This window comes from Pogonomyrmex barbatus, unplaced genomic scaffold (assembly GCF_055798465.1).
Source record: "Pogonomyrmex barbatus isolate J1 unplaced genomic scaffold, ASM5579846v1 scaffold16, whole genome shotgun sequence".
Taxonomy (NCBI): domain Eukaryota; kingdom Metazoa; phylum Arthropoda; class Insecta; order Hymenoptera; family Formicidae; genus Pogonomyrmex; species Pogonomyrmex barbatus.
The window spans coordinates 582,298-596,922 of NW_028297112.1; the positions used below are offsets into that span (position 1 = coordinate 582,298).

General features: G+C 27.3%; 1 protein-coding gene across 4 annotated transcripts in view; it reads left to right on the plus strand.

Annotated features, from left to right (window-relative positions):
* The window catches only part of 5-HT7 (5-hydroxytryptamine receptor 7), a 45,679-nt gene that overhangs the window by 6,745 nt on the left and 24,309 nt on the right, over window positions 1–14,625 (plus strand). The window contains exon 2 of one of the 4 annotated variants that reach the window (XM_089073990.1): window positions 13,397–13,688. The exons of the other annotated variants lie outside the window; for them this stretch is intronic. The gene's annotated coding sequence lies outside the window, so the exon portion shown is untranslated. The remainder of the gene's footprint in view (window positions 1–13,396; window positions 13,689–14,625) is intronic. 4 annotated transcript variants of the gene reach the window in all.

The following is a 14,625-nucleotide window of genomic DNA, read 5'->3' on the forward strand; positions in this document are numbered from 1 at the left end:
CCTTGTTAATTTGAAAAATTTATATAAAAAATTCTCTAGATGAAAAGAAATTATCTTGTCAAAGAACTCTTTATTAAAATTTAATCTTTGAAAAGATGTATTTTTCACGAATATATGTGAAATAAAAAAATTTATTAATAACCTCATTAAGATATATTGGAGATTTTAGGTATACAACCCATTTAATATTTTTCGAATAAATATTAAATCAATGTCTGAAATGCAACAATATGTTTTTTGCGTGTAATTTACCGGGCATGAACAAAGGAAATTTTTATTATCTGTCGAAGTTTAATATGGTACACCATAATTATCTGTCGAAGTTTAATATGGTACACCATAATCAGAGGATGAAAAAAAGAATAGGAGAATGCATTCACAATTTCCTTTGATCTGATATATAGATGCAAGTTGTAAATGCAAGTCACAATGTCTTTAAGTAAATTTTTTTCGCGAAATATTTTTTTTAAGATTACTACAGTGCGCAAGCAATTCGCATGTGTTATTTCCGATCAACGGAAAGTCGATAAACTTATGAAAGAGTAATGCTCGTTAATCCAGTTATTGACGCGCGCGACAGCAATTTTGTCGAAAGGAACTATAATCTGTTTGCTGGACGAATTGATTTTTAATACTTTCGCTAGCACGGCAGCGTGTTTACTATATGCATTATTCCGGAGTGCTCATTAAGTTATTATGCAGCGGATTAACTTTGATAATAATGATCATAGAAGTTTTTTTATAAATAAAATTAGATATTTTATATTTTAAATGCAAAAAAAAAACGGAACTATCTCTGTGTGATAAATAAAATTGTTCGATTCGAGTTATTATAAAGTTGTTGAAAATATGTTACTAATCATTTGCTATGTAAAAATTCTTTTCTATAAATAAATCATAGGTTTTTTATCTGTAATTTAATTATTATTAATTTATTTTGTACATGAATGTTGTAGATCAAAGGAATTTTAGTTTTAATAGTTTAATGGTTTTAGTTAAAATTTGATAATTAATAAAATTACATTAGTCTGAATTACAGGTTGCTTTACGTGAGATTATTATTGGTAAAATAATTCTTAATGTAATATTAGTAATCGATGTAATGTATTCCGCTATTTGAATGACATATTCAATTTTGGGAATTAAGTATTTTTCTATGGCAATACTTATACATAATCGATATATTCAACGATCTGTATTACGCTACCCAAACTTAACTGGAATATGAATGAGACGTGGAAAGAGATAAATATGTATGTTCTCAATCGTATAGATAATTATATACACACAAATATGAAAACTAATCACACGGTTGAAAATGTAATTAGCAGAGTTTAATCATGATAGGTTTTTGTATATTTAGAATTTCATTAATTTCTTTAGAAACGTTACTGCATCGCAATGTATCGTTTGTAATCGAAAACAAAAACTAAATTGAAAAATGGTATCACAGTGTATACTATACTGCTGCAATATTATTTTCAATTATGCAAATTATATTTTAATATGGTGTAACAGTAATTTTACTTGTCACCGTAATATTGTTGCATGTCATGCAAAATATTAATATTAATTAATTCAACGTGAAGTCGCATTCACGAGCACGTTAAAAATACACGTAAGGGTGAAAAACTTTTAACGTTATTATACATTGAGAATTCCATCCGGATTCAATTTATTCTTGCAACTGGATGACATGTACGGATCGATATTGCACGCACACAATATTGCTTACAAAAACACAGAGAATTCTGTCGCCGCCATAATCTACATAAGAACTTTATGTGCACGCGAATCCTAGTGATTACTCATTCGCGTGTGAGTGAAGTAAAATGCAGTTACTATTACAAAATTTAGATCGATCCGATTAACACTAGAAATACTAATCGATTATTTGCGACCATTTCTATTTTTTAAATTGATTTTTTTCCTAATATTTTAATATTGAGAATTGGATTTTGCAATTTTCTGTCAATATTCAAAATAAAGAAAATAATAAAAAAATTAGAAAATTTCAAAATCATATTTTTAATAAGCAAAAAAAGATATTAACTTAAAAAATAGAAATAAGTACTACACAAGATGATAAAAGATTATTTAGTGATTATATCTAGATTTTGCTAACGGACTTTGCTAACGGATATTCGTTAGTGTATTCTACATGCTCCATTAAAGTAGATTGCAATTTACGCAAATTTTTATTTGCATAGTATATGCACTACAATTTTTCAAGAATTCCAAGTATAAATTTTCTTCTGATAACTCTCTTTTTCTCAAAAAGTACTTTTTAAAATAGCACTTCTGTATAGATTTATTTAGCAGCAAGAAAAAATTAATATTCTGATAATTTTTTTATTTTACATTAAATTCTCATTAACTTCAAGTGTATTTAAAATAAAAATTAATTACGAAAATATATATTTTAGATTAATAAACTTCAAGCTTCTTCTTCATTAAATGAAGGAGAAAAATAATGAGTTACACATTTGTTGTGTACAAGTTAGGAAAATAAATTATTTTTGAGTTGCACTGCCTTTCTCTTTTATAATACGGATATCTTATATCCGTATTATATTTTATAAGTTTTATTTTACTAAACTTGTAAAAATAATTTAAAATCAGAGAGAGAAAGAGAGAAAGAGAGAGAAAGAGAGAGATTAGCACAGTTATCATTATAAAACGGACTATGTGTTTAAAAAGATCTAAGAAAAATGCTAATTTTTATAAAATTTTGTATTTCTTGATTAAATTATATATTATTATATATTATTAAAATCAACATAAATAAATCAAAGCATAAGTTAGAAGAGTGGACATGCATTGTTCTGAAATGTCATAATGCCGAAATCTGAGACAATGTCTCGAAATGTCAAAATGCCGAAATCTAAAAACTGTAAGACAAATTTCGGAAAAGTTACAATTCCGAAAATTAAATTCCAAAAATTAAATAAGAAATAATCTTAATATATAAATTACTTGAAATATTTTTGAAATATTTTCCACAAGTAAATCGTCATATCATTTTGACACATATATAAAGAGTTTTTTATAAAAAGAGATTTCTTACAGAAAGAAAACTTCTTATAGAGAGAAATATTATTATGATATATTATTATGATTATGGATTAAATACTTTATTAAAATTATTCTAAATTTTAAATATTATCACATTTTTATATTAAAGAGTTCATATATATATATGCACGATATTTAAAAGTTGCGCTAACGTACACGCATAAAAGCACATAAAACGTATATTTTTATTTTATTGGAAAACCTAATATACATGCACACACATACACATACACGCGCGCGTTTTATTTAAATATGACAATCTAATGTAATATATTATTGTAATATATTATTAAATTATTATATTAGGAAAACGTCAATATGTGTCAGTATATACAGAACAAATATTAAAAAATATTAATTAAATTACACGGAAGGAATATAGAACATAGATTTTTATTTTATAATGGTTAATTTTAATATAGAAAATTAATGATATAAAACATATCTAGTGTGTGTGTATGTGTGTGTGTGTGTGTGTGTGTGTGTGTGTGTGTGTGTGTGTGTGTGTGTGTGTGTGTGTGTGTGTGTGTGTGTGTGTGTGTGTGTGTGTATACATATGTATGTAAACATTTCTATATTTACAATTATTATATATTAATTACTTGCCATTTTCTGGTAAGTTTTATATAACAGTGCACTTGTATGAGTATTAAAAAATTTTCCATAAAAAAAGTCATCGTCTCCATTGTCTCCCAAGCATTTACAAGGGCATGATTTTTTATTATCCAGGAATATCACAATCGTGTTAAAGGCTTTCCTGTTTTTTAAGATTGCCAAATCTCGACGAGTTATTGTAATTCTTTCTAACTTTCCTATAAATAAAAGAGGCAAATATTTCATATAATATTTTATTCGTATAATATTTTACATTATATTTAGAAATATAATACCGATAGATATCTAAATTGAATAATTCAAACAAATTATACATTTTATATAATTTCTAGTATTAATTGATACAATATCATTCAATATCTTTAATATATTTCCCATATGCGTTCTCTTATTCTGCAAGATGTAATATATTACATAATGTTAAAGTGAAGCGAAATATTTTACTTACATAGCTTGTTAGCTTGTTTTCCGCGATAATAAATTTTCTCGCAAATGTATGAATATCCATCATATTCGTATTCATTAAGAGAAAAACGATGGCTTTCTGTACTTAGATTTACATCAAACTAATGGAACGTAATAATGACGAAATCGAATAATAACGTGGTTGAACGTAATAAATTGAAAGGTAACAATGAATTGAATTTCATTTCTCGATGCCGATGCTCGAAGCAAACCTCGAATCTCTTAATGTTCTTACTGTGCGATGCCAAGGAGGTTCGAGGTTTGCTTGTCTCAGTTTTTAGCTTTCGGCATTATGAATTTCGAGACATTGTCTCGGTACTTAGATTTCGATACATATTTTTTTTTTTTTTTAAGACCGTTTAATGTGCCGTGACAATCCACCGGTGGATCTTTCATTAGGAAGAACGTTTTTATTTCTTCCTTGTGATTACGATTACTTTCATTTTATTTTGTATGCATAACAAATTATTATATGTAAAACAGGAAAGAAGAATTTTTATAAAAATAAACAATGTGCTATTATTTCCTTTGAAAAATAAATCATGTTATAGTAATAGTTGCGCTGTGCTAATATTATTATAACGTTCACTGTTTGATTTTATTTTTGTACAACACTATATTTTTTTATAAGTATAACATGCTACATATTATAAAGATAAATACACCGTATATAAATAATTATAAATAATGCACATTTAATTTAATAAATTAACTGTTCATGACATTTAATTGAGATAAATGAACTGAATGGATTTTAAAACAAAGTTCAAATTATGAAATTATTCGTAATTGTATTGACGTTCTTATATCACTATGTACATTAAATCATATTGAAATTTGATGTATTGAAATGCAATTCAAATCGCTTTTATTATCAGAAAGGACTGATAAGCATTCATCGACTATATGGAATATAGTCTTGATTGACAAATGAGCATTAGTGGTTAAATTGTGATCAGATGATGTGAATGGTCGGATTAAAGCGGCGAACATCGGCGTGCGGATTATATATAGAAATGTTTCATCACAATCCGAGTACAATGTCGCACTGTCAATAGAGATATTTAAATATTTTACAGTTGTCATACACTTTCGAAATCGTGGTTTTCCGATTCTGGCCGAACGGTCGCGGATCCATTTCATTCGGCCGAATAAATCGCCGGATAGGCAATTTACGATTTTATGTGCGGATGTTATACGTGCCGACAGCGATTAGGACGTCGCAGTGTGTACTTTTGGATATAATTTCGCCGGAATAAAGCGAGCGGCTGTAACCTCCTGATGAAGACAAAGAATATCTCCTATCTTCTTGCTTGTGGCTTCTTGAATTTTGTGATAATAATTTGGTAAGCAAGTGCCAGCAACATCCTGGGATAGAAAACCTTTTACCTCGTTGCTTCTCTTGCTAACAGGAATCGGAAGAGATTGATTGAAATATTCAGCTGGCGGTAACTCTCAGACAGACAGACAGACAGAGAACCCCCCCTTATCTTCTTTTCTTGCTGACTTCTGCGAGGATCGAAAACGAATGGCAGACTAACTTCGAAGCAGAGGACTGGCCGAATCTGCCATGGTTCGATCGATTCGGTCGGAATCAATTGGGAAAATAGAACCGGAAACTGCCGATATTGGTTCGAAACAATTTACCCGCAATTGAATCAAGCCATCAAAAACCTTTTTTATATCGATTGACCTAGTTTCAATTCGATTCGGCAATCGGATGGAATTGATCCCGGTACATGAAATGCTCTGCTGATCGAATGATGTTCGATGGCGATCAATGGATCTCGGTAGGACGCACCAGTTCAGTTTATTTTGATCGTCATCGATCATGGTTGGATTTTTTAACCGCCGTGCTGGCAAGCCTTCAATAATCTTTTAATGTATTTTTTGAGATTGATTTCTATACAATCGGCTAAAAAATGTATCGTTACAGTGTCAAATAAAAAACATAGATACGACATAACAAATATCTTGTAATGCGTTGTAGAAGTTTAATTTATTAAATAATTTAAATTGCAATTTTTAATTTACTTAAGTACAATTAAACGGAATTACTAAATATAAATATTTTAAAAATATGTATAATTAATTATAGTTTTTGTATCTTATTTCATATATGGGAATATGGGAATATTCTATCTTAGGAATGTATTTTGCTATTCGTTTGCTTTTGAAGAAAAATTATCGTTTGCTTTTGAAGAAAGAAGAAAGGAGAAGATGGTATTATAGCCACTTATTTATATTTTGTACAATAACTTTGTTAATAATCAATATTTTTGTCAATCAATATTTCAAGTTAAAAACTTAACGATTATAATCATTTAAGTGTTGTTCAATCAACCAGGTTTTAAACTTAAAGTTAGGAAATATTTATTACATTAAATATTATTTTTAAGAGTGTAGTGACACTGGTTCGAAGAGAAATAAGACCGTTAATATGAGCTACAAAAATAAATTAAAAAAATTGGTTTTGTTTAAAAAAGATACAGTATTTTCTTATAAAATGATATATCTGTTTAAAATAAACTGTAAACTTAGAAAGAACTACAATATAATCACAAAGTTTTAAAATAGATAGGAGATAGATGACTTATTTTAATTACAAGATAGACCACAGACAAATTGCGAAAAGAACAATTTTTATAAAATTTTCAGATTTTTAAATTTTTTTCAACTAAACGTAAATTATTATCGAAGAATTACTTCAATATGAAAATCTCAAAAATAGTCATACTATAGCTTAGAGAATCTCATTAACAATTATTAGAGAACCTCATTAACAAAATGCTATGCTATTTATTTGCATAACTTAAAATTCGTATAATCGAATAAAATGTTAAATAATTAAATAAAAAATACTCAAGTATACATACATTCATGTGTAATAACGCTCAAGTTCAACTGAATGAAATGAATTGAGAATATTACTTATAATCTATATCTATTCCTTGTGATATTTTCTACTGAGTTATGAGATATTTATTCCTTTTATATCCGAGAAAACTTATAATACTTTTAAAATATGAAAGCAGTTAAAGGGCCCATATCCATTTTAATTAACAGACACGGATAATATCTTGCCAAGTTCATGCACAGCAAAACTCGTCGAATGGCGGCGAAGATGCTCATGCCTGCAGCTATTTACACGGGAGACTCTGGGATAAACGGAAATCATATTTTCATATCTCAGCAATACCGGCTACACCGATTGAATTTTAAATTGGTGCAGGCTCAATAGATAACTGGGTTGAATTATAAAGTAAAATTATCTTTTCTTTTTCGGCTCGTGAGTAGAGATATAATATTAATTCCAAATAGAAAAATTTTGAGAAATGAAGCTGTATCATCATCATCATCATCATCATCATCATCATCATCATCATCATCGTCATCATCATCATCATCAACAGATATTAGGAAGCAATATTTTTTTAAAGATTTAAAATGCTTATTATTTGAGTTGTCTTTGACAAATATTTTTTTTTTTTTTAAACAAAGATTAGTAATAATAAGGAATTCAGAAATTATAAGTTGTAAAAGAGAAGTCTTCCCGCCCATATTTATTTATTCGAAAGGCATTGATTAGAAAAGATATCGACGTTTATACTTTCTTCTCGAGCTTGACTTATGATTATATATAAGTTTATACTTTACTTTCTTCTCGAGCTTGACTTATGATTATATATAAGTTTTTATAATTGTAGAAATTCTAGAAATGACCAATTTATTAATTTATATTTATTAAAAAAAATAGACTCAAGATCTTGCTTATCCGTACATATATGCCGCGATTCTTTCAATTGTTTATATAATTCTATTATTTTTTAAATCTTCTTTGACTATAATTCGCCGCATACTTTCTCATTAATTGAATTTTCTTACGTTTTTTTATTACATTCATGTATTATTTTCGATCGGTTGAAATGTATTTTTATATGTAAATCGATGTAAATCACAATCTAGCTATTTTAAAACATATGGCTGAGTTTAATTAATTTTCACGCAGGTATAACGAATGAATCATGAACTTTTCAATTCATGACTTTTCATGACTTATATGTATTCATACATAGAATATTTCTGATATATATTAGTCAAATATGATATTAAATTTGAACAGACTTATCAACTATTACTTTACAGTTACTTTTTACATTTATAATAAACGATATTGTACAAAAAAAATTTTCTCTTTTTTTCTCTTTTTCGCAAAATTGTTTATCTTTTTATGGAACACGTTCTGTAAAGATGAGAGATGTCATTTTCCCTAAAGTCTTTTTTATCCGAAGCTTAGCACTTTTACTCGCAGATTTTTCTAATTAACGTACTGAAAATCTAGGTCATGTTTTCTAGCTGAGACAAGATTTTAATATTACCATAATTTTATTTTATATATTCTTATTCGCTAATCAACGAATAGCTCTCACTAGAAAATGTCCACGATTAAAAAGACTTAGTTTTCTTTTTTCATTATTTTTCTTTTTTTCATAAGAAAAAAAAATAAAAGAAATTTCAGCATTATTAGGCATTGTGCACATTTCCACATTTCTACTTTAATTTAACTACGAATTCACAGTTGTGCCTGTTCAATTTCACCTCGTGTGCAAATATCAAGCGCTTTATAATTGTTATTGAAATATTAATTTTATTTTGATAAATTAATGCGAGCTATGTTGTTACACGCTGGCGTATTGCACTACTAAAAGGTGATATGCGTACAATAGCCAGTGGTTATCAAATGCCAATCGCACATGCAATGGAAATGTAGAATAAGCCTCCCGGATAATAAACGATTATACATTTTGAAATACTGATGGTGCATTTAGCATATCATGAAATAATGTTCTCAGTTTTTTTTTTTTTTTTTCATTAAGAGATTAATATTTTAATATTAAGAGATTTGTACAAAACAAATCTAATCTTGTTTCAAAAGTCAGAATTGAAATATTTTTATACTAATGTTATCAGTAGTAATTTATTTAATTTGAATAATTATAGGCCAAAGTCGCCTTTTGTACGCACCTGTTGATTTTGCATGAACAAGGTAATCGCATTATTTCCTGAAAATTGAATCGATGTGTTATTTAATGATCATACTAATACTATATCTCACGAAATAGTATCCGTGAGAGAGAGAGAGAGCTATTTCATAATCCGATTATCCACGAGATCTAACACAACATTTTATTGCAAAAATTTGCAATCCTATCTGTAAATTGGATTTCGATTTTATTATTACAGTGCGCTAGAGTTCTATGCGCGTGAGATTGAAAATGTTCGATGCAGCTCGATATGCACATGCATCTCTCACCTCGATATGTATTAGATCCATTTGCTGTTGTTAAAAGCTTTTATTTTTATTTTATTATATATCGATCAAGTCAAATAGCTAAGATGATTGAAACAATATATTGCTATAGACGATAATGTTTTTTGTTATATTGACGTATATTGATAATTTGACAAATACATTTGATAATTAAAAATGTAGCAAAGAATTTCGTTCAAAATAAGCGGAATATTAAATCATATGCCATAGTATTATGTACGTCATTATAAAAACAGTTTTAAATTCTGAGGGCAAAAGAACCTATAGAGGTAATTAAGAAAAGTCATAAGTTCTTTTGTCCTCAGAATTATTGAATTCATTACTATAAAGAGAGAAGTGACATCCAGCTTCTATCACACCAAATTTCACCATATCCGTTTCTGTTTCGTAATCATAGCTTTATGAACAAACATACAATCTGCAAACGTAATCAAAAAGATAAATAGAATGTATTCTACGTACAAGTTTGCTAAATGTATTATTATAGCCCAGGCAGTTATCCGAAAAACAATTTATAAATAATCCTTTAGGATAAAATATCCATAAAATATTTATTTTATATTTTTTAAACGTACGTAATGGATGCCCATGACACATCTGTTTATGAAATTCATGGACGTGGCTTGATCCCTGTCATGTCCAGTAGAGATATCCGAACAGATGTCGAATGAACACAAATGAATAATGACAGATATATAAACGAATTTTCTATTGATTTCGTATAGAAATGAAATAAACGTAATAAATTACTCTCTAGAATTGTATCTTGAATTTATGTTAAAGAAATAAGAAAATAAAATATATAAAGAACAATATAATTTATTTATTTTGGTTCCCGAAGCGAAAAGTAAAAGTTTTTTTATAGTCTTCGAATTGTTGAATCTGATTGTGACCTTTAAAAACTCATAATTTGTCAGAGATGTATTAAAATCAACATATGACGCTTAAACATTTAATATCGCTGACATTTAATAAACTGTTATTGAAAAGTTTCATGTACATATCTACTAGTGCAAACATAATAATAATACTCTCTATTTCTAAAAGTTTCTAAAGTTCGTGTCTTTTTTGATGAAAAAAACAAAAAATTACTAATATCTAAAAATAGAGACATTAATAGAAATTATTTTAATCTGACCTGAAATGTAATTTATTTTTTCTTACACACACACACACACACACACACACACACACACACACACACACACACACACACACACACACACACACACCACATGCGTGATGTATTTGTATATGTGTGTGTGTGTCAAAGGACGAGCTTACGCGGTTTACATGTATTATGCTTATACAGCGTACAGATTAAAAAAAAAATAGTTTTATTAAAAAAACTGATATCGAAACTTCAAATACATTTTATACTTGAGTTATATTAACAAAAAAAAAAAAAAATATCGATTTGAAAGTAACAAAAAATTGCATAAAATAAGTTTGCAAATTGTATGTGCAAATAGATATGTTTACTAGTTTGATGATACACGCACACATGTTTTTTTTTTTTTTAAATAAATTTAAGATATTTTAACATGTTTTTATGATACACATGATATTGTTTTATTTTTCTGTTTTTGCTATTTTTTTGCACATCTTAATCATGCTTTAGAATCATAGAATCATACTCAAAAACTTCTTTGACTTCTCCTTGCTGCTTTATATAGTTGAGCATTTTTTAAATACAGAAAACAAATACATAGATTAAAATAAATACATAAAGAAAATAAATACGTATAGAAATAAATACATATAGAAAAATTATAATGTACAGATGTTATGTTAATGTTATGTTTCATTATCATTCATTATCTATTATATATTTCATTGTATAACTATAATAGTTAGTATATAAAACACTGACAAATAAAAATTTATAAAATGAATTCCATTTTCAAGTAAATTTAAAGTAATTTAAACTAACAAGCTAATAGAACTTACTCTGCAAAAAATATTTGATGTTTTATATTATTTTACTTTATCAATGTTAATATATCAAATGATACTCAAATAACTAACCAATGTAATAAACCGAGATAAGTTAAACAGTAAGATAACAGATGACATTGCAGGATCTTAAAAGTGTCTGATAACTTTTCTTTATTGAATTAATGTCAATAAATTCGAAACAATTCGATTCTAGGCCGAGATGATATTTTTGGCAACAAGAAATTCTTATAAGATAAAAGCAGGGGTAATCGATTTTTTAGGGAAATACAACCTAGTCCATCTGCCGCTATTTTTCTTTTCACATGTTATCTCTCTCTCTCTCTCTCTCTCTCTCTCTCTCTCTCTCTCTCTATCTCTATCTCTATCTCTATCTGTTTGTCATTTTCTTTTATTTTCTCTTTCTCTGCCGATTTTCTTCTCCACATTCAATCATTCGTTTGAATAACCGTAGATACAGCGAATCATTTGAATAATCATTGACACAACAAAATAGAACATATTGCCTAATTATCTAATTATTATTTACCAATCTAAATATATTATTCTCATGGCAAATTGGTCTATCTGTGATCACAATATAATAACACTCAGTAAAAGAATTCACATAATCCTAACAATATATAGAGCTTTTTATAAACGATAAATGATAATAACGATAAAGAGGGTAGTATACTGACTTCGACTAATTCCATGAGCGCTCGGAAATATTCAAACAATCGATGTAATAAGCCGAGTAACAAGTTTCAAAGAATAAAAAATCAGAGAATATTATTCGGTGGACTAGATCTTAAAAGTTTTAATTAATCCTTTTATTACTGAATTTATATCTATAAATTCGAAACACTCGTCTTATATCGCAATTGTTACTTTTAACAAGACTTGAAAACGCGGCAGCTTAAAGCTAAAATTTTTAATCGATGATTAAATTTAATTAAAAATTGATTACCACCCTTTCCCTCCTTCCCCACTTTCGGACATTCTTATTGCGAAAAAAATGAGCTGTATAAAATACCTGCCAAAGAATGGAATTTAGATCATCCGTTTACCAGGCGGGTGTTTTTATCCTTCGATCACAGAGGCATGTGATGATATTTATTGCAATAACCAAATAAGAACAATCATTTTTCAACCTATGTATTCTCACGCATGTACGCACGCACGCACGCACGCACGCACGCACGCACGCACGCACGCACGCACGCATGTAGTTTCCAGAACTTTTTTAACTTTTATTTAAGAAATGCAGTTCAAAATTAAAAAGACATGTTGATGTCAATTTTTTCCCCCTGTTTCTCTCTTTATATATATATGTTTTTTCAAACGCCAAAAATGATTAGAAACAAGAATGCACGAATATGACCTATTTTCTTTACTTTTTTTGCAAAGATAATTTTAAATAAGGCAAAGTTGACGTTAAATTTATTTCAGTTTATCTTTTTTTTTCTTATATCAGATGTACTATATGTCATCAAATTCATTCAAGTTTTTCAAACAAATTAAGCAAGTAAACAAATTAGATTAGAACTATTAGATGACAGAATGTTCGATAGCAAACTTAAAATTGACAAGAAAGATTTTTTCAAAGTCTTTTATTTTTAATTTAGTTAATTAGTATTTACTATGAATAGTGTAGTATAATATAAAATTATAAATTTATGTTTTGATTTACGTTTTACAAAATAGTTTTGTCGTATTCACTTCCAGTAAAATTTTTTTTTACATATACAATATTTAATTCATGCATTTTTCAAGATGTGAATATTTTATATTAAAAATAATACGGATAAATGATTTTAATGGTCTAAATAATTATTTTGATTATTTTAATCATTCTCATGAAGTTCATCTTTATATCATTATCTTGGTAACATAAAATCAAATATATTTTATTAGTTTTTTAGTTAAAGTTCATATAGGTAAAAATTATCATAAGTATTCCTTTAATTTCAGATGAAATAAAAGCTTTTCAATCTTTAAGAGATTGAAGTAGCCAATAAATCGATTATTGGTTCAAATTTTATTTTCGTCTCTGCAAAATTATGTGACGCAATCTCTTGCTCGACCTTATTACTTTAGAAGAAAAAGGTCTGCGGCACTTTTCCAATAAATGAACGACAATGGCTTCATGCGGATATCGGAAAGGATTTGCGATTACGAGAATTAACTCTAAGAATATTTTAAGAAAATAAAAATGAGATTAAAAGTATTTAAAAGTATTTAAATGATATCAAAATTAATAAAAGTATGTAATCTATTTCTAAAAAGTAAAGCTTGATCTTGTCATTGATATAATCATATATAAACTTGGAACATTAATAATTATTAAATTTTGCCCACATGTTTACGTAATTTATTTTAAATGTAATGTCGCTTTAATGTCAATACAATAGTTATGCTAATATTGCTGCTAATTATCGTTCCCATTAGAACGGTTTTATAACAAAGCCGCAATACTGTTTGAAAATAAAATACGATAAGTGATCTTCTTTTTTTCTTTTTGAAATACTATTTTATTTTCGCGAGCAATTTATAAATCTAGATGTTACAACTATAATACATAAAATTAGAGAGATAGAGTATGGCTATTAAGCGAACAATTTAATTACGGATTATGTTCTTACATAAAATATATAATAATATATAATATTATAATATTATATATTTTATGTAAGAACATAATCCGTAATTAAATTGTTCGCTACAAGGTCTGCGCTTGACTCTTAATAGCCATACTACCTCTCTAATTTTTTGATTGTTTCATTCAGAGAATCGTTTTAATTCATGTTAATATCTGTTAATTTTTATATAATTAATATTTTTAATATTCTGTTAATTTTTATAAATTGCTTAATATGTCGACATAATAAGTATTATTTATAAGATGTTAAAATGATATTTGTATTATATATAAGATGTTAAAAAAAAAAACGTTTCGAACTTTGACGATAAATAGTATTAATCAAAATAAATTTTCAATAAATATAAATTTTGAAAATCAGTACTTATGAAGTTGTAAAATCTCAATTATTGTTCTTGTAGGATTTTATATGTGATATCAAATAATTTCTGCACAATATTCAGCTTTCTGACGCAAAATTTTTTCTTTGGTGATTGGAAATGTTGATTTCTCACAAATTTATGAGATATTTACATTCCATCACTCTAATATCTCTGATATT